Below are 19247 nucleotides of genomic sequence, written 5' to 3'. Positions count from 1 at the left end.
AGCCACAAGGTGCTGGAGGCACAGCATCAGCTCACAGCTAACATTGCAGCTTGCTTCATGTGATGAATGCATAATCTCCTTTCCCTCTCCTTTGTGGAACCTTTAATCTTCTTCAAAGATGAGTTTTCATTAGCTACTGATTTTTTTCCGCTTCAGTATTCCCACAATTTTCACAGTGTGCTCTTTTTCCTTACAAGAATTTCTGATAGCCATGGCAGCCTATTTCTCTCCATACCAACCTGATCTCTTTTTTTTTCCCAATACTAAATCCAATCATTGTTCTCTGATTCAGTCATTACTTCTGCTATCTTATTTGGAGTATCCACTGTGGAAAGATACTGAAGCATTATGTACGCTTCACTGAACCACATCCTGCTCCTCCTTCAATACACATCTTTTCTAAGAAATTGTAAAAGAGAAAAGATCTGCTATAGGAATTTCTCTTCTGGAATTGTATTCCATTTTCAAGCCATACAGTTGCCTGACAACATTAAATTATATTGTGAAATACCAACATAAGGTTGGTTCCATGTTTTACTTCATTGGAAGGGGGATGGAATTCATCATACCCAGATGTATGTCCCAGATGGCTTCCCCAGTGTGGCATTTCGATTCCCTGTGACCCTTTTGAGTTTGAATATGATAATCATAGTTGTCCATTATTTGACTATCTCTCTGATGATTTCTTTTTAGAAAATACCAGAACTCAAATAGCAGAAAAGGGGTTTTTTTTCTTGTTTGTATTTGGGATCTTCTTACTAAAACCTGCCTGTTTGTCAGCTGTTTGTTGGAATATAATTTTTCCAAACTAGAGACCACCTTTCAGTTTCATGGTCTGCACGAGCAACCGTGATCAGCTCCTTCAGTGCACACCAGATCTGCAGAGAGCCCAGAGCTGCCTTGTGGAGGATCCCAAACACGGCCACACAAGATTTAACCTCCAGCAGAAAAAAACTGGTAACCATTTTGTCCCCCCGAGTCTGTGTCCCCAGACCACTGAGAGGAAGGGTGAGCTCAACAGGGCAAGATTCACTACTTAAACAGGTTTATGCTTCGGGCAAGGCATCACACACACAAATAGAACATGTAAGGGAATAAAAATGCAAATAAAACGTGGCTGTACTGTACAAAGCTCATCTTTGTGCTACTCATGCCGAGTTCATACCAAGCATCAGCGTAGCATTTGGAGGAAGCAAAGTGTTCAGCCTTGAAAACTGAAGGAGAAAGGCCAGGGTGGCTTTTGTTCTCGCGGAGCGACAGCTGAAGATCCTTTCCCCTAGAGGGCAGTGCAACTTAAAGAATTGAAATCTCTCCTGGCAGCGTTCAAATGGAAATCGGCAATGTGAAGATGTGTTTTTATCTCAACAATGTTCACAGAAAAATACTCTACGGGGGTGTATTTTCTGGAATGAATCTGTGTACGCAGTACGATTCTACATTTCACTTCATTTATGTCATTTTTAAGGGAAATCTACAAAACCCACCCTTTTTTCCCCTCTTTGTCCTCTAAATGAAAAGTAATATTGAAATAATGTCTGTGACAACAGATTGTAATACCCAGGTTTTGATCTCTATTGTGAGAGAGAAGTGGAACACGAAGGAATAAAATTCTTATTTCTGATAGACTGTGCAAGGACTTGTAATAGAGCTATCAGAAAGTTAATGGAATTCAGAGGCTATATTATTCAAGGACTGACCTAGATATAAATCTAATAGATTCAAATAGATAGGAGTATAGAATAAATGTTCCTCTTTATCTCCCTCTTACAACTTTGTGGATTTTGTAATTTTTTTCTTCTAAAACCTGTTTATGTAGATCAAAATCAAACAATGAAATGGATTTAAATGGTAAAGCATTATCAGGTATGCTTCTAAAATGATGTTTTATCATCCTGAAAAATACATTACTGAGTAGAAATTGATTAACAACTATTTTTTTTTTGTAAATATGTATGGATTTAATCCTTCTTTAGAAAAGAGTGGATAATCTGAAATTGTTTTATACAGCTACTGCCATGAAGCAAAGAACAAAATATCATCAGATTGTGCAAATTGCTGTCACTCCATTTATAGCAGCAGAAGATTAGATGCAGCTTGGGTCAAGATTGTTCTTAACGTTCCTGTTAAGGCCCATCACAATCATTGCAAGTGAGAGAGGAAAACTAATTTCTACTCTGTTACTGTTATTGTGTGACTGGAATAAATGCACTCCAAGGGTAAATTAACAAGACAGTCTCACATCACTATATAATGCTACATTCTTAATTGGAAAAGACAGAAATATTTGTAATAAAATCAGTCCCATTCAATTTGTATAGAATAGCATGGTTCAGGGTTTCTAAATAATTGGCATTTTGGAGACTGCTGCTAGCATTGTAACAGAGTGTGATGGATGCCTTTAAAACCCAATACTGACAACTTTCAGTCTAATTCCACCTTCCTTACTGGTCCAGCCATGAGAAGCTTTGTGTTTGCATTGCTTATCCTGGGAATAAGTCTAAAGAAACAAATAGAATTCATCAAGGAATGATTTATTACCCTTATTTTTCATCAGCCAACAAGAATTTAGAATCCATCTGTATTCTTCAGAATCACCCTCCCTTGTGTATTGGGAGGTTCAGGCAGGTGAGATGCCTGAGAGTACCTGAGCTTGCCTGGCTGGCAGGGCATTAGGCAGGTTCCAGTCTCCAGAGAGAATCCTCACAGTGGCTGTGCTGCAGGCAGCCTTCAGCACGAGCTTGGAGGGAGGCTGGCCACGAGTGGTGTCCCCCCAGCTCATGGCTAGGGCCTGTAAGAAACAACTGCTCACTTTAAAAATTTAAAAAGTCTTATTAAACCTTAACAAAAATACAACAAAGGACTACATAAGGAAAAAGCTGCAGCACTGGGAACTGCCTCTTGTACATACCACACAGCCAGTTCATCTTCAAGATGGATGCTCAGTCTTTTATACCCCTGGGGGTTGTATCAGCCAGCCCTGGCCCCTCCCAAAGTCAGCTCTTCTTTGCCATTTATCTGTGGAGACTGCTTTCTTGTAACTTGATTGGAGATCAGGTGTTGCTATGCCATACCCCCTAAGCAACAAGCTTTTCTATTCCCAGCTGCCCCAGGTAAGGGACACATGTGCACACCTTCTTTATATGTGACCTAGACAACAATACAGGGAGGGGAGAGGGAACTATGGGGAGAACAGAGGACATCTAAACTACAATAACATAACTATACATCACTAAAGCTTTTCTTAATATTCATACAATAGTTATCTTTTAATTGTGAGAGCCAATCATCTCATTATCCATCTATAACAGGCCAGTCCTGTTTAATACCTTCATCAACGATAGGGACGAGGGGATTGAGTAGTTCCTCACTTAGTTTGCAGGTGACACAGCTGGGTGGGAATCTTGATCTGGTGGAGGGCAGGAGGGCTCTGCAGAGGGATCTGGACAGGCTGGATCGATGGGCCACATCCAATGGGATGAGGTTCAATAAGACAAAGTGTTGGGTTCCACACCTGGGTCACAACCCCAAACGGCGCTACAGCCTGGGGGAAGAGTGGCTGGAAAACTGCCTGGTGGAAAAGGACCTGGGGATGCTGGTTGACAGTCAGCTGAGCATGAGCCAGTGTGTGCCCAGGTGGCCAAGATCTGAAGCCAGTTGATTACTGAAATAAGTTGGTTTTTTTTTTTGTTTGTTTGTTTTTTTTAATAACCCTTAAAATACATCCATTCGTCTGTCCAACCAGCCAGTCAGTCAGCAGAACCACTGGGGAACATTTATGTATTTAAAGAGAAGATAATATTTTTATTTATTTTTATATATCTGCAGGGATATTATTGAAGCTACATTGATTCACACCAGCTGTTAGTGGTGTGTTTTATCAATGACCTTTCTTTCATTCTTAGAGGCAGTGAAGACATTACCCTCAATTACAAGTTTTGGCTAAGAATAAAGTTTGCCAGTCAGGAGCGGCAATACAGAGATTCTGATCTTCTTAAAAGGTAATCATGAGGAACTAAAGATGTAGGATTTTAGTATTTGCTCCATAAAAGCATTTAGCTGGAACAAGAAAGCAGGAACTTAGGGATCATTCTGCTGTTAGGACTGATACTTCGGGCACTGTGGCTGATTTTGAAGATATTAATAACATTGGTGGGATCAGATGCAGCTTACCAGCTATTTTGAACAAATTAAAATGTGAGCATGTGGAAGCACTAGCTATTATTTAACTGGCTGTGGGAGTTGTCCCAGAAAACAGGGAGCAACAAATGTAGTGCCACAAAGGCTCTGGAGGCACCTGCACGGCTTAGACCCTTGGGAACACATGCTGCAGAAACCTAATAGCATTATTTCAAAAAGTTAGTGAATGTATGAATAAGGGTGATTTGGCTTCTGCAGTTACCTAGATTTCTAAAAAAGCCTTACACAAGGTCCTCACTAAGGGCTTTCAAAGCAACTAATCAGTCACAAAATGACAAAAGAGGCTCCCTTTTCGATTAATAGCTACTAGCAAGATCCATCGAGGGCTATTAAGCATAATTGTCCAGCTCCAATCTCTATTCAGAAAATCCTTAAAATGGTAATTGCTGGAACTGGGATGGCAAGGCTGTCACCACCTGCTTGTCCTTCAGCTACACTCTTTCCTGAAGCATTTGCTATTGGTCTTATTCAGGGACATAATGCTGGGCAAGAGGATACTTACCCTGACCTAGTACTGAACTCTTAGCTAAGTGTCTTACTGTGCACTGAGTTGTAGCAACTATGTAGGTTTTTTTTTTTTAATGATAAAAGGACTCTTCCTTTTGTAACTTAATAATTTTAGTCAAAAATAGAGCAATAATTTTCACATAGAATCATAGGAAGGTCGGGGTTGGAAGGGACCTTAAAGATCATCTAGTTCCAAGCCCCCTACCATGGGGAGTGACAGCTTCCACTAGACAGATTGCTCAAAGCCCCATCCAACCTGGCCTTGAAAACTTCCAGGGAGTGGACATCCACAGCTTCTCTGGGCAGCCTGTTTAGGTGCCACACCACCTTCTGAGTAAAGAATTTCTTCCTAACATCTAACCTAAAACTGCTGCCTTTCCATTTAAAACCATTGCCATTTGTCCTGTCATTATCTGCCCATATAAAAAATCCCTCTCCCTTCTTTTTATAAGCTTCCTTTAAGTGCTGAAAGACCTCATTAGGTCTCCTTGTTGCCTTCTCTTCTCTGGGCTGAGCAAGCCCAGCTCTCTCAGCCTGTCTTTATAGGAGAGGTGCTCCAGCCCTCTGAGCATATTGTGGAGGGGCAGTGCTGAAATCTGTCATTGCTCTTGTTTTTAGAAGATTTTGGAGAAAGGAACATGATACCTGCAGTTTGCTAAATTGTACCAAGATCCCTCCTCTGCAGAATCCTGAGAGACCAATCAAGGGCACAAGTTGACCATAATCCTTCAACCGAAGAGCTGCACTTGTGTGGGGAAGGCGAAGCTGGAATTTGGACATGTATAGCTCACACAGCCACAAGCACTGGAGGACTGAATATAAAAAGTTTGGATGACAGCATGAGCTCTGCATCTGTGTAAACTCACTTAAGAGAAAACAACACTCTTCAAGTCAATATTTGTAAATCCAAGCGTTCTCCCTCACTGCCGCTTCTCTCCCAGCGCGACCATACATGTGTTGGTGGCAGGTTCAGGTGTAGGAGCAAGCAGTCTTGGCCCTAAAACAAAGCTGTTAGGTGTAAAGATTTATGTCTGTGTACCAAATGGGCAAATTGCTCTCTCAATCTGTTAAGCTGTCGCTATGATCTCTTGGCAGCAACAACAGTTTGCTGCTATTTTTTGGAGTGGAACAAATTGCCTGTGTGCAAATATAGCCTAATAGTAAAACACACCATGGATATACTGATCAAGGAACATTCAAGGAAGTAAATCAGAGTTTATTTTCAGAATACTTCAACTTCATATGGAATCAGTTTTTAAACAGGGAGAAGAAGAATCAATGTTTTCAGCAATATAAATTAATATGTTAAAAATTCCTCTGCAGTCCTGTTAACTTCAGCTGAACTGTCTGGTTCTCTGGACCTCCTGCTAGCAGATCACTCTGGCCAATCATGCCTAATTTGGAGTCCTAATTCAAAGATAAAAAAAAACCTTGAGAGAATGTTTAGATCCAAAATTCTCTTTCAACACTTGCTTATTTGTGATGATGGACAACTTAGTTATTTTGCAGAAATCAAAGTTAAACTGATTTAATACCATGAAAGAAAAAAACCACACACTGGTCAACAAAAACATACTTCTGCCATTTTTCTTCTCTGGCTTGACAGGCTGGTTTCTGGAACAGTGTTTAAATCAGCTAAATCTGAATTTCATAATTTGTGGTGTTCTGCACTGGAGTAGTGGTATTGAAGCAGTCACTTTGTAGCAATGATGGAAAAGCCATTGGCTAGAGGAAGCATTCAGAAGCATTGGTATTTCTGAGACTGCTTTAGAATATGCTCAGCACTGATTTCCTCTCTGTGCCTGTGAGATTACCCAAGCACAGCAAGGTTTTGTTGCACACATCTGGTTCAGTAGACAGCATGTGGAAGTTTGTAATGAGAAACACAGGACTCTCAGTAATTTTCTTCTTTAAATAGAGACTCTCTGCCAGTTCCTCTTTGCACTCTCTTTTGTCTTACCACAAGCAGCCATACTGTTTTCACACCTATCCTGACATGAACCTTCCAAATGCTGAACTAGATTAACTCCTAATTTTGACTCTAGGACTTTAGCCAAGACAGAAACGGCCTATCTCCTTGCAGCAAACCTATTTCAGGTGGGCATGCAAGGTCTAGTAAAAAAGGCAGTGAGATTTTCTGCCAGCTCTGAGCAGTGAACCAGAGCTTGAGGATAAAAATGTTCTTGCCTACCCACTTGAAATTGAGGTTAGAAGAGCCAGCTCCAAGCTACCCAACAACAGAGGCAGACTTAAATTTCAGTGCTCCAAGAAAAAGAATAAAATAGAATTTGTCTTCTTTCTGAAGTGGTAAAACCTGTGACAGCATTGTGTCAAGTGAGGCAGATGATATAACAGGCCTGAAGGAGGTCAGGTACAGTTTTAGGACAGTGAGTGAGGATGGTGAAAGAGAAAGGTCCAAGAGTAGTGGTCAAGGTGGTGCTGGATTGAAGGACACTATCCAGTGTCCATCATCTTGGGTAAATTACAAGCCCAGGGATGACCTCATCTATCTCTTGCAATATACCAAATAGAAGGCAACTTTCCCAGTGCTTTCTTAAATTATGTGCCTGAGATAAACATCTGGTTCCCCAAGCTCCCCCACCCTACATGGTCAGTGAGCAGATGGTGGTTAACCCACCAGTGTTTTTCTTATTGATTTAAAGATGGAGACATGGGGCAGAGGGCTTTGGGCTATTGGTGACGGGACCCCAAGTTTCAGGACTGGAGACATGTTTCAGGAGGCAGACAATCTCTTTCCTGCCTGTATATCCTAACACAGATGATAGAGAATGAAAGTGGAGAGCGGCCTACAAGGCCACGATCAGTGAATTGGAGTGAATCATGGAATGCTTTGAGCTGGAAGAGACTGTAAATATCCTCTAGTCCCGACCTCCTTGCCATGGACAGGGATACCTTTCAGTAGACCCGATTGCTCAGAGCTCCATCTAGCCTAGCATTGAACACTTTCAGGGATGGGGATGGGATGAATCTGGATTTGCACATCTGAGCAGGCACAGTCTGGTGTCCAAATATGTGTGATGTAGTTTGGGCCTATAAATATGCAGCATATATCTTTGCATATAAAACACAGACATTAGTGCAAAAGGAATATGTAAAACCCATAATGAATATTTTCCATTATACCATGCCTATAAATTGAATTTACAGTGTTATGTTTTTATCCTTGTCAGCTTTGCTAGTAACAGATGCTATCCTGATCACCAGGTAACATTCCTAGCATTCCATGTAGTAGCAGGTATTTTCATATGCAACAGTATAAATGCTGGAACTCATGTTTATACAAGTCTTTATGCACATTTCCTAAGGAAAGCGCAAGAGATAGAAAGTGCAAAAGAGCTGGGAAGGCTGGCACCATTTTGTGGATCACTCTGTCATTCTCATGTCAAGACTAGATGTGCCATTAGCAGAAAAAGTGGGGCTTTTAAAGGTGACTGCAGGAAAGGGAAAAGATCAGGCCCAGAAACTTTCATGCTCCAGGGAGTGAAAAAAAGGGAGCTAACTATAGATCCATTGTACTCCTATGCTGGCACATCTGTGACCATCTCATGGGGATTTTGTGGAAGGGAGTCTTAAGGCAGCAACGCCTCCTCAATTTGCACTGTGTGATCTAGGAGAGAAAGAAAACCTAGATGAAATAAGAATATAATGAATTTGAAGGAGAACTGTCTACAATGAAAATGTGCATTGGAACAACCTAGCCTAAGGTAGTTTCACCTTCAAACTGTTTATGTTTGGTACCATATTTTTTGCTTTTTGCTCCTGATATCTATGACATTACCTGGTTACCCAGTTAATGCTTAAGAGCAAAATAATTAAGAGGTTCATGTGCATTTAAGCATCCTTAGAAGATCCTTAAAATGGTGAAAACCCCTATGGAAGTTATATCTTGCCATTTAGGTTTTTTGGAATAAGATGTTGTCATACTTTTGCTTTGGATGTGGGGCTGTACTTTCATAGGTGCTAATTAAGACTAAAGTTTGGAAATTATTTTTTTTCACTCCGTTTCAGTGTTTCAATGAAAAGCATTTTTTCCTTTTGTTAGTTTCACATTCTGATTCCAGACATTATTCTGTCATGATCAAGTTGTATTGTTCTAAATTAACTAAACTAAAAAAAACCCAAAACACTCCCCCCACACACAAACTGAAAAAAAGTGTCTGTTTTTCTGATTGGGAAGCATCCTTTTGCTGCTTCCCAATTTCACTACAGATTTCACATCTGTAGTGCAGCAGAGGAAATTCTCGGTTCTCTTGCATGAAACCAAAACAGAAAAAATATATAAGTCTATATTTAGCATTTCCCATGTAGCAAGAACCACATTGTCTGTCCTCTATGTGAAGACTTAATTATAGTAGCAGCTCTATTAAATTTAAAAGCACATTCAAGTGAGTAAACATTGCATAAACTCTAGACAATATAGCAAATGAACTTTTTAGTGACAGCCCCTCAAATAATATGGTTACTTAATGTAAAGCTCCAGCCATCTCTGCACATTGTAAACTGTCCCATGGTATGTCTACAAATCTGAAAAGGAAATAATATTTTCTAGTGGACAATTAGAGGAAACGTGTCTTTCAGGGATTATGAAAGTGGAAAAAACCCTCAGGCTGTGTGTCCCCTACATAGTGATGATTTGAAAATTTAGCATTCTACAGTAACCAAGCCCTTTACTGTTGCTAAATTATTGTGGCAGGAAGGAACTTCATTGTAAGTCTGAGTTACGGAAAGACCGCATGCACGATTTCTGTAGTCATCAAACTTTTGTGTGAATCACTGCAGCTGTTCTCACCATCCTGGAGAGTCTGTGAATGGAGGTGCTGCTCTGGCAGCCCAATAATGTATGAATAAATTTGAGATAGGCCTGTTTAGAGGCTCTGCATAAGGGTCACAATGAATATGATTTCTTCTTGCAACTGTTTTGGTAGTTTTGGTTGGAAAGGTTCCCATTTTAATTACCACCAAGGGAGACATATCTCTGTTCTGATTTCTAAAACTTCTTATCTCTCCCTAACCCTCCACTGATGGTTTTTCTGTTGGATAGATTCTAGCTCAAACTGCCTACCTCAGAACTTATCAAATCTCAGGTACTTTCATCCTTAATCTCTTTCCCTACAGTCTCATTACCTGGTATGATATTTTGGACCTCCAAATCCATCATTCTCTTAAAAATCTTAAATATTTTCTGATTTATTAATACTCCCATCTTACAAGACCCTGGATTATCTTATACAAGGTTATTTAAGAGGGTCAGCCTGTATCTTCAAATCCATTGTCTATGCCCTAGACATGTTCACTTCCTGAGACTAATAAACACAAAGTTAAGAACTTTGATCTTCAAGGCTGCTTAAACTTGAGATTAATTTTGTGACTAGGTCATGACTTTTTTAGGGGAAAATGTATTTTTGAAACACAGACCATTTAATGAGGGAGCAAGAATTAGACTACAGGTGATCAGTCACACTGCTTGACAACTGAATTATAAAGATTAATTCTCCAGTAATGTTGGTGAGGCACTTCGGAGAAACTTCCTGAAAGAAATTAATTCACTGAATCACTGAAGGTTCCTGAATGGTGAATACATAGAAACAGTCTGTTTTGTAAAGCTAACTTGATGCACTCCAAGGAGCTGATTCATTCTGAGAGGTTCTTTCATGAAACATCTTCTCTTGTACTTTTTTTTTTTTTTTTTTTTTCTAAGACAAAAAGTCCTTTCACCCCTCTTGGCAATTTATTTTTTTGCTTTTCAGTATCTCAGTATCCACGTGTTCTCTCCCTGGAGACTTCTCTCAACCAGCCATGAAATCAGTACCTCCCAGGAAGACAAAAAACAAGCTTATTACTGCTTACATCATTCTTAACATAATGATCCTTACATCTGAAGTGGAAACTCAGATTCAAGTCCACTCTATTGTCTGATTTATTTTAGTCCAAATTACTTGCATTTAGTGTCTTCTATAACTGGAACTTTTTAGTCCAGATTACTCAGATACTAAATTTAAATGACTAATGCCAAATTAATAGCTAGTGATGTGCTTAGAAGCCTGTAATATCAGTTTTCCAATCACCTTGTGATGACATGCACTTAACTTTCCCCAATGCTGTTTCTTTTGTCTTTTGTCTGTCTACTGATTTGTGTTTAATTTGTCACTGATGCATCTCAGTGCTTGTTGGCTCTTCCAGCTGTTGCAACCACTGAGAGTCCTGTTCCTGTCCCTTTAAAAGCTCCAGCTCCTTTACACACTGTTCACTACTTAACAGAAGTCTGAGGATCAGCCTGGCTTTGTCCAGACAACCAAGGTAAGCTGAGTACCTTAACACGCCACATGTTTAGCTGGGACTGCCATCTGAAAGAAGCAGTTCTCCTAAGCCAATTCCCAGAGCTGGGCATTTATAGCTGAAAGAGAATTTATTATTTGTTTTACTTAAAAAAAAAAAAAAAAACCAAACCAAAAAATCTGAGACAATAATATTGTAAAACACTTACAGAAGTATCAAGTAGATTATAAATAGCATGAGAAGACCTCAGAGATGTCACTGCAGCCTGTATATCTATGACATAAACAAATGAACAAGAGGAATGCTGTGAACCTTGTAGACTGTGAAAACTGAAAATTATTCTTCATATGCAACTATTTTTCTTTCTCTTATTTTTTTTCTCAGTTTACTGCCTTTTTAGCACTTTCTCCCAGTAACTACAGCTTATTCTGGGCATCTGAGAAAACTGCTCCTGGTAGGAAAATTTCCCAACATTTCTACCTGGGACTGGTTCATATCCCCATCCCATATGATCCTTTTGTCTATCTGCTATGGTGTGCAGAGGACAGATAGCTCAGAAAAAGTGAAAAATTCAGCCCAGGAATTCATACAGTTTCTGACATTACTGCAGCAGCCAGTGTTAGCAGCTCTGAGAGACTGAACTGACCTTAGTTGTAAAGAAACACCTTCCAGACAGCCACACAAGTAAATGTCTTCTAACCCCAGAGATCAGGAACTGTGTGAATCTTCCAACTGAACTAACTTGCTATGTAATTTCTGTCACCAGAAGTTCAGGGGTCACTGAATAGACAAGACAAAATCATGAACACTAGAGACGGTTAGGAAACTATTTCACAAAACAAGAACAATTTTGATTGTTTTTCTCACTGCTATAAAGCTAACAGACAGCAATTTTCTAGTGCCTGCATTGTGCCTTTTCTGTGCTTCATGCTGCTAAGCTATTAGGGCATAGGTAATGGCCTGGCAATCTTTCTACACTGCTTCAGTTGCACTAGGAACTTGGATCTGTGTGACAAAAGGAGTCAGTGTCTTCTCTCTAAATGATGATGCATAAACTGGACCCCACCCCAGCAGAACTACATGTGAACACACTCTAGCTGGTGACACACAGCTCTACCAAGTCAGCCCAGGTCTTGACCCACACAATTAAGCACATGTTGATGTTGATGGTTGCAGTGGAGCAGAGCTGGAGACCATGCTTTCCTGATAACCCTCTGGCAATATTCACTAATGCCTGTGCCCCACCCTATGCTTCATTTGCTGCTCCTGGATCCAGCATGAGCCCACAGCCATTTGTGGGAAGTGATGCACCTTTTCATGGAGCTAAAAGTGACCATCTGTGAAGTAGGCAGAAGAAATCCTTAACTCGATGTTGTTACCAGCACATTCAGATAATGAAAGCACAGTCTCAGCTGCCTGTCTTTCTGTTGTAACATCACAATAATATGTGTCAGGCCTGGAGGATGTTTCACAAAGCTCTGGAAAGGCTCATGAACATATCCACTTTGGGTCTTCTGAGCCTCTGTGTGATGCTGCTTCTCTTCAGAAGTCCAGTCACATTTGACACCCTACCTTGCCTTTTTTGTCTTTTGGGAAATGTACTTACAGCTCTGTTGCTTTGATTCATTACTTTAAACAAAATCTTTGTCCAATTATTGACCTGAAAGGGAAATGTTTCATCCCCAGCTGGGTGAAACAGAAAGATAGACTGGGGAATGACTGCAAGCACATTGCATTTCTCCTTCTTTTTTTGGATATAATCTATTTTTCCTTATTTCATGCTTTCACCGAGTTAGCTGACGCTGTGTAAATTAGGCTGTTGATTTCAGAGGCATTCCTTTACTTAGTGTGATGCTTTGTGAAATTGTCAGTTAAGCATTAATCATCATTTAGCCTGTCATTTTGTCTGTGTCTGACATATATTAAACTGTACCTCAGGATATACACATCTGGCTGTGACAGTCATTTGTTAATTGAATGTGACTTTTAATGAACTTTTCACCCAGCAGGCTATTCCAGGGATTTATGAACAACTGTATTTGCTACAAGTGCTTCTGTAATTTTTAGAAGCTAACATCGAACAGCAGTGTCGTGATTTCATGGCAGCTGCTGCAGCATGCAGAGCTGCATGTCTTGCCCATTAATCCCCCCAGGCATCAGATTCACCAGAGTTATGTCTGACTTTGTAAACGCAGATTCCGAATGGCAGGTGTTTTACAGCCCCTCTCAAATGCATCTCCTGAACGTGGCCATGCTTCACACCAGCCATCTCAGTGAGGTGCCTGCTCAGTGGCAGTGTCACCAGCCCAGCCAGACTGGGCTTCCTTCTTCTCTATCCTTTGAAGAGCTGACTGCTGTCAATGGCATGGTGCATGTGCTGTTGGTGAGGCTGCCTGTGTGCCTGTGTTCCCCATGGCAGTGACTTGGGAGCTGCTCCCTTTCCCTTGGAAACCAGAAACAGCCTTCAAAGGGTAGCATAAATTTTTCATACAAAAGAAGTAAGGGTGACCAAAATCATAGGACACCAATCCACTGTGTGTATATCTGGAATGCAAAAAACCAACTTTATAGTGGGAAAGATCCTTTCCTTATTCTTTTTGTTCTGTTTATAATAGGGATTTGTTTGTAACAACTAGTTCAAGAGATACTTCTTTCTTTATCTCAATTTCTGATTGCCATTGTATATATTTCTTTGGAAGAACTGGAGATCAAACACAGAACAGGATGAGGGAAGCTTTGGAAATTAGCTATGTATACAGAGACTTGGCAAAAACATTAACAGATGCAAAAGAAAACTAAAAAAAAAGAAAGAAAATAATCTAAATGAAGGCAACACACAATATGAATATGAAAAGAGAACAGTTTGGAAATGGAAATACACTTGGAATTAATGTAGACTCTTTCTAGGCCTGGCGTGATTCATGCAGTGCCAACAGGCTGTACAATTTGCATCAGTATCTATGTTTCAATACAATTTTGTAACCAGACTATTTAAATCCTCTAAGGCTTTTATGAATTCATGTGCAAGCCTGGACATGAAGATGGGCAGGAGGCAGGAACTGGATATCTGCAAAGCACATCGCACATGCAACCTGTCAGGGCCAACTCTGGGCTGAAAAAGCAGCATCTCTGTTCAAACCCTGGCTTTGTCATTCTGATGCAAACACACATTTCAGCAGCAGGTCCTCTGGGCAATGTCATCTTCTTCCTTCTCTTTAGAGTGCTTTAACTGGAAGCGCATTTAGAGCTGTCAGTTCTGTTCAAGGTCACAGCAAGACGTGATGCTTAATGCTGTATCACGGCCGACAGTTTCCATGTATTTGGATGCATGCATGTAATCAATCTCAGAAGCTCGATTTTTGCTTCACAGTTCCTTTCAACTTCTGTGGAGTTCACTCTTGGTTTGTGCTAATTCAGAGGGCAGTTGCTGGAAGTCAGCATAGTGGAGGCCCTGTCCTGCTTTGGATCCATGTGAGGGTACGATGGTAACAAGAACAAGATCTGTCATTTACAGTAAGTGTGCTATGCAAATTAGGGAGGAGCATGCACTGCTCATGCTGCTAGTATTTTAATGGAAATATTAGTAAATATGTAAATTTTAAAAAGTAATATTCCTAGTGTGCACCTTTCCCAACTAACATTCTCTCTGAGAAGATTTCTGAATGTCTCCAGAGTCTGAGCTTTCCTCAAGGAAAGACTACAGGTATTAAAGCTGCAAGATGCTGAGACACAGATGATGCACTTGCTTTTTTGTTTCTGTAGCCTATTATAAACCTTGTTGTTTTGGGTCATTTATTAGAGGCCTCTCATATATATAAAGAACTGGGAATCTCAATTTTTGTGTTTAATTGCACCTGATAAATATTTCTCCCATAATTTGCACTTTTTTAAGCATTTATGATTTTTGTTTTCTGATTATGTGGGCAAAGTGTCATTTAATAATGTGTGGCATAGAACAAGTACTTCTTTTTATTTGTTTCAAACACAATGCCTAAGGATTTCATTCAGTGATTCTTTTCTTGTCTTGTGAGACAGAAGTTGAATCTGGATGACTTTCTTTAATATCCTGTGATGGGCCTTTAAGTAGTTATTAATCCTTTTAATCTCAAGGTAGTTGAGACTCCTTATAAAGGTCTTCACAGTTCTTTCCTGAAAGACCTAGACAGAAGTATTAATGAAATATAAGAGTTTTTATAAATTGGATCATTTAGATATGAAGGAGCTTGATGAAGCCTCCAGGAGATGGGAGGATGCACAGCTTCCTCATAAGAATTATACAATAGAATCATACAATAGGATCACAGAATCATTTAGGTTGGAAAAGACCTTTGAGATCATCGAGTTCAGCCATTAACCCAGCCCTGCCAAGTGCACCACTAAACTGTGTCCCTATGCACCACTTCTACACATCTTCTAAACACCTCCAAGGGACACAATCACTTCCCTGGGCAGCTTCTTCCAATGGTGAAGAAAGTTTTCCTGATGTCCAATCTAAATCTTACTGGTGCAGCTTGAGACCATTTCCTCTCGCTCTACTGCTTGTTACCTGGGAGAACAGATCGAACTTCACCCGGCTACACCCTCCTTTCAGGCAGTTGTAGAGAATTCTAAGGTCCCCCTGAGCATCCTTTTCTCCAGGCTGAACAACTCCAGCTCCTTCAGCTACTCCTCACAGGACTTGTGCTCCAGAATTTTACCAGCTCTATTGCCCTTTTCTGGACACAGTCCAGCATCTCAATGTCTTTCTTGCAGTGAGGGGCCCAGAACTGAAAACAGAATTTGAGGTGTGGCCTCACCACTGCTGAGTACAGGGAGACAATCAATGCCCTGGTGCTGCTGGCCACACTATTGCTGATACAGGCCAGGATGGTATTAGTTCAGAGTTATTCATATGCCAAGTGATACTATATTTTAGGTTCTTTTTAAGTGTATTATCTCAAATACAAATACCCTCTGGAGCCCTTCTCAAGATTTTGTACCTTTCTATTTGGCTGAGTTCAAGAAGTATTTGAATGGCAAATTTACCTCAAACTTAGTGAGACAGTTGTTCAATACCTGACTTCTCAAGCTACTTACAGGTAAATAGGACTCAGGAAGCTGGTTTTATTATCCATTTTCTTTATATGAGCTTTTTTTTTCCTCCTTCCAGCCATTCAATATGGGAAAACTCAGCAGATTTGATTTTTGTAAAGAAAGTGGATGGATGTGAATGTCTCCAAGCTCTTTGGTAGAGAAACTGCAAAGAAAGAGTTACATTAGCATCTCTTTCACGGCCTTTTCTGTGGTCCTTCTACTTCTTGGTAATCCCTCAGCTCTGCAGAACTTCCTAGTTCTGTGGTCTAATGTTTTATGAGTAACTTTTATACTTGCCTTTAGCAAGTTGTTCTACAAACTCTTCATTTATATTTTTAAGCCTAATTGGTTTAGGTTTAGGATCTGTGTAAGCTTCCTTGCTTGCATATGACTTCTGCGTCTGGAAAAATGTCTTTTACCTTCAGATAAAATCTCTTCTATTTAAAATCTCTTCTATTTGTCATCTCATTTATCTAAGAATCTTTCTCTTTTTTTTTCCCTAAAGAATATTGATTTATTTTGAACCTCTTAAGTTGATGCTTTTAAGGAGTCCAAAATGTCAGCTTTCTAAAATCAGTTCCCTAGCAGAAGGGAGAGAGTTTAGAAGCCCTTACTATGGCAAGATTCTGTCTCCAGCTTAAAGGGCAGCTTCATTGATACATTGCTACATCCAGTACCACAGCTGCTCAGATCCTACTAAAACCCAACTCAGCAAAGCTCTGTCCCAGGGAAGGGCCATTGGCAGGAAGTTTTCTGCATGGCCCACCCAGTGAGGTGGCCTACAGAGAAGGATGGTGCCCCTGCAGCTCCCCACTGCTCCCCAGGCGTAATCCCCTTCCCCTCCTGGCGGTACTGCCAGTGCCAACTGCAGAGAGCAAAACAGTCATAGAAGTCTGAATTTTGTTTTTGTTTCATTTTTACTTTACTTATGTCCTGTTTATCTTTAAAAGTTTAGATGCCAAGTGGAACATGGAACATGGTCACAGGACTAGCAAGGATCTGGGCCACTGACTTCCTTCCCTGTCTCCTTGGCACCACAGTAAACCATAATCTCCTTCATAAATTTCACAACTGGAATTCAGCACAGTCATCTACAACATTTTCCTCACTGGTTTGTTTCCTGTGACAGCAATTGAGTTCATTAGAATTGTCTTTGGGAATCTGAAACTCCCAACAATAAGTACAATATAATATAAAGAAAGATACATTTGGCATGATTATGATTAAAGTACACTATGATTTTTTCCTAATCCGGCAGATATTTGAAAATACAGAAATTGCACAGGGCTACAATATGAAAATATTCTCAGCAAGACTTACAAATACAAAACCTCTTTTTCAAGTGACATTGATTTTCCTACAAGAAAGGAGAAATTAAAATAAAGAAATATCAGTTTATAATAAAGAAATGAAAGAGATACCCAGTTGTGGCACTAAGTAGGGAAGCTCCACATTTCTGTCAAGGCATGCCCACAGCAGAAAATAAGTTGATCCCAGCTGCTTCAAAGCAGTTTTCCGCTGCTGAACACCACTAAGGTATCTGATTCACTCCTTTGCAGAAAGGATTTTTCTCTCAGTGCCACACTGGGGACACACACATCCCTGAAGAACTTGTTGTCATGGAATAATCATCTCACTTTTAGGCATCAGTGGCTCCTCCAGGCGTTGGTGTTGGATCTGATTCAGAGCAGGTGTCTGCAGGGCTCCACTCCAAACCCCACGCACGGCGTCCCACCTGCACACAGCATCTGCCAGCCGCATCAGGAAAGGTGAGGAGCATCTCCTGCTACCTCACAACTCTTACCACTGCCTCAGCCTGAAGGAATACATGGCTTGGGTTCTCCCTCAGAAGAGACACAGGTGGGCTAGAAGGATGTCAAGGCCTCCATGTTACCATGCTAAGCGCAGGACAGGACCTTGGCACCAATATCTGCTGTGTATTCTCCTTAGCTCACGTGTTCTCACATAAACAAAGCCCTGAAAGTGACCAGCACACTGGATTTCAGTTTCTGCTGAATGCAAATCTATAGCACAAATACTAACTTTGTGAGAGAATAACTGCAGAATCATTCTTCTGAATAAACCTTCCTTATAACCTGGAAAAGGAAAGACACCTACCAGTTATTTTTGTCATTAAGCTAAAAATAGTAGTCATAAGAGGTTTTTTTGAGAAATCAAGCCATCTGCCCAAATAATGAAATAAATTGCAAAGAAACTAATCATTAAAGAAGATACAGCAAATTATATTCTAAGAAAAATATTTTAGAGGGAGTATTGGCAGGACTCCAAACTACAGCTCTTGTACTTTATGAGGACATTTGGAAAGATCTGATAAAAATGCAACATAATCAACCAATTCTAAGCCATCACCTGAGTTATTTGGTGCTTAGAGTTCCCATTGTAAATAGGATTACTTTAACAACATGGCTTAAATAATGTTAAAAATAGATCCTAAGTATTCTAGGTCACGCCAGAAATATGTAAGAAATAAAACCAAGGGATTTTAGGTTCATTAAAGCCAACCTCATTTTCAAAATGGAATGAAATTCTAATCCTCTGTTTCTCTTTATTTGTTATCATAAATAAAGATGATAAAAAGCTTGACATGGTTTATAGTGTAAACACTGAAAAGCACAGGTAAGATACCCACCTTTGTCTGCATTTGTCCAGTTCTCAGAATATAAATGGAAAGTTTCTGAGTATAAATGAAAAATCTCTGTGCAGATTCTCTTTTCATTTGGCTCTGACTGGATATAGGGAAACAGCTGGATGAAATCTCATATGTATATGTATATAGATTGATAGATGGTAGTGTGATTTTCAAAACTGTTTAAAGTGATTTCAAAATAGATAATCTAGAGTCCTTTTGGTACAATTAAAAAAAATCTATGCTATGCTCAAAATCTAGATCTTTTAAAAAGTTTTCAAAGCCACTTTGGTACAATATGGTAGAATATGCCTGAAGATGTTAATTTTGTGTTTCCGCTGAACACAGTTTTTAAGACAGAGAACTTGCAGCACTCTTCACAGGGCACCATTTTAAGCGGAAAACAGCAAAGACTGCTGATTCCAGGCCAAGGCTGGGTTTTTCCAAACTCCTGCATGAAGGCATGTCCCAGAGGCCAGCAACCTTGACAGAGGCGTGCAGCTGCACCACGGCCTCTCCCTGTGCG

The sequence above is a fragment of the Agelaius tricolor genome, unplaced genomic scaffold (genome assembly GCF_023055355.1).
Source record: "Agelaius tricolor isolate 1412-34295 unplaced genomic scaffold, bAgeTri1.0.p SCAF_1, whole genome shotgun sequence".
Classification (NCBI taxonomy): Eukaryota; Metazoa; Chordata; class Aves; order Passeriformes; family Icteridae; genus Agelaius; species Agelaius tricolor.
This window is presented reverse-complemented; position numbering follows the sequence as displayed.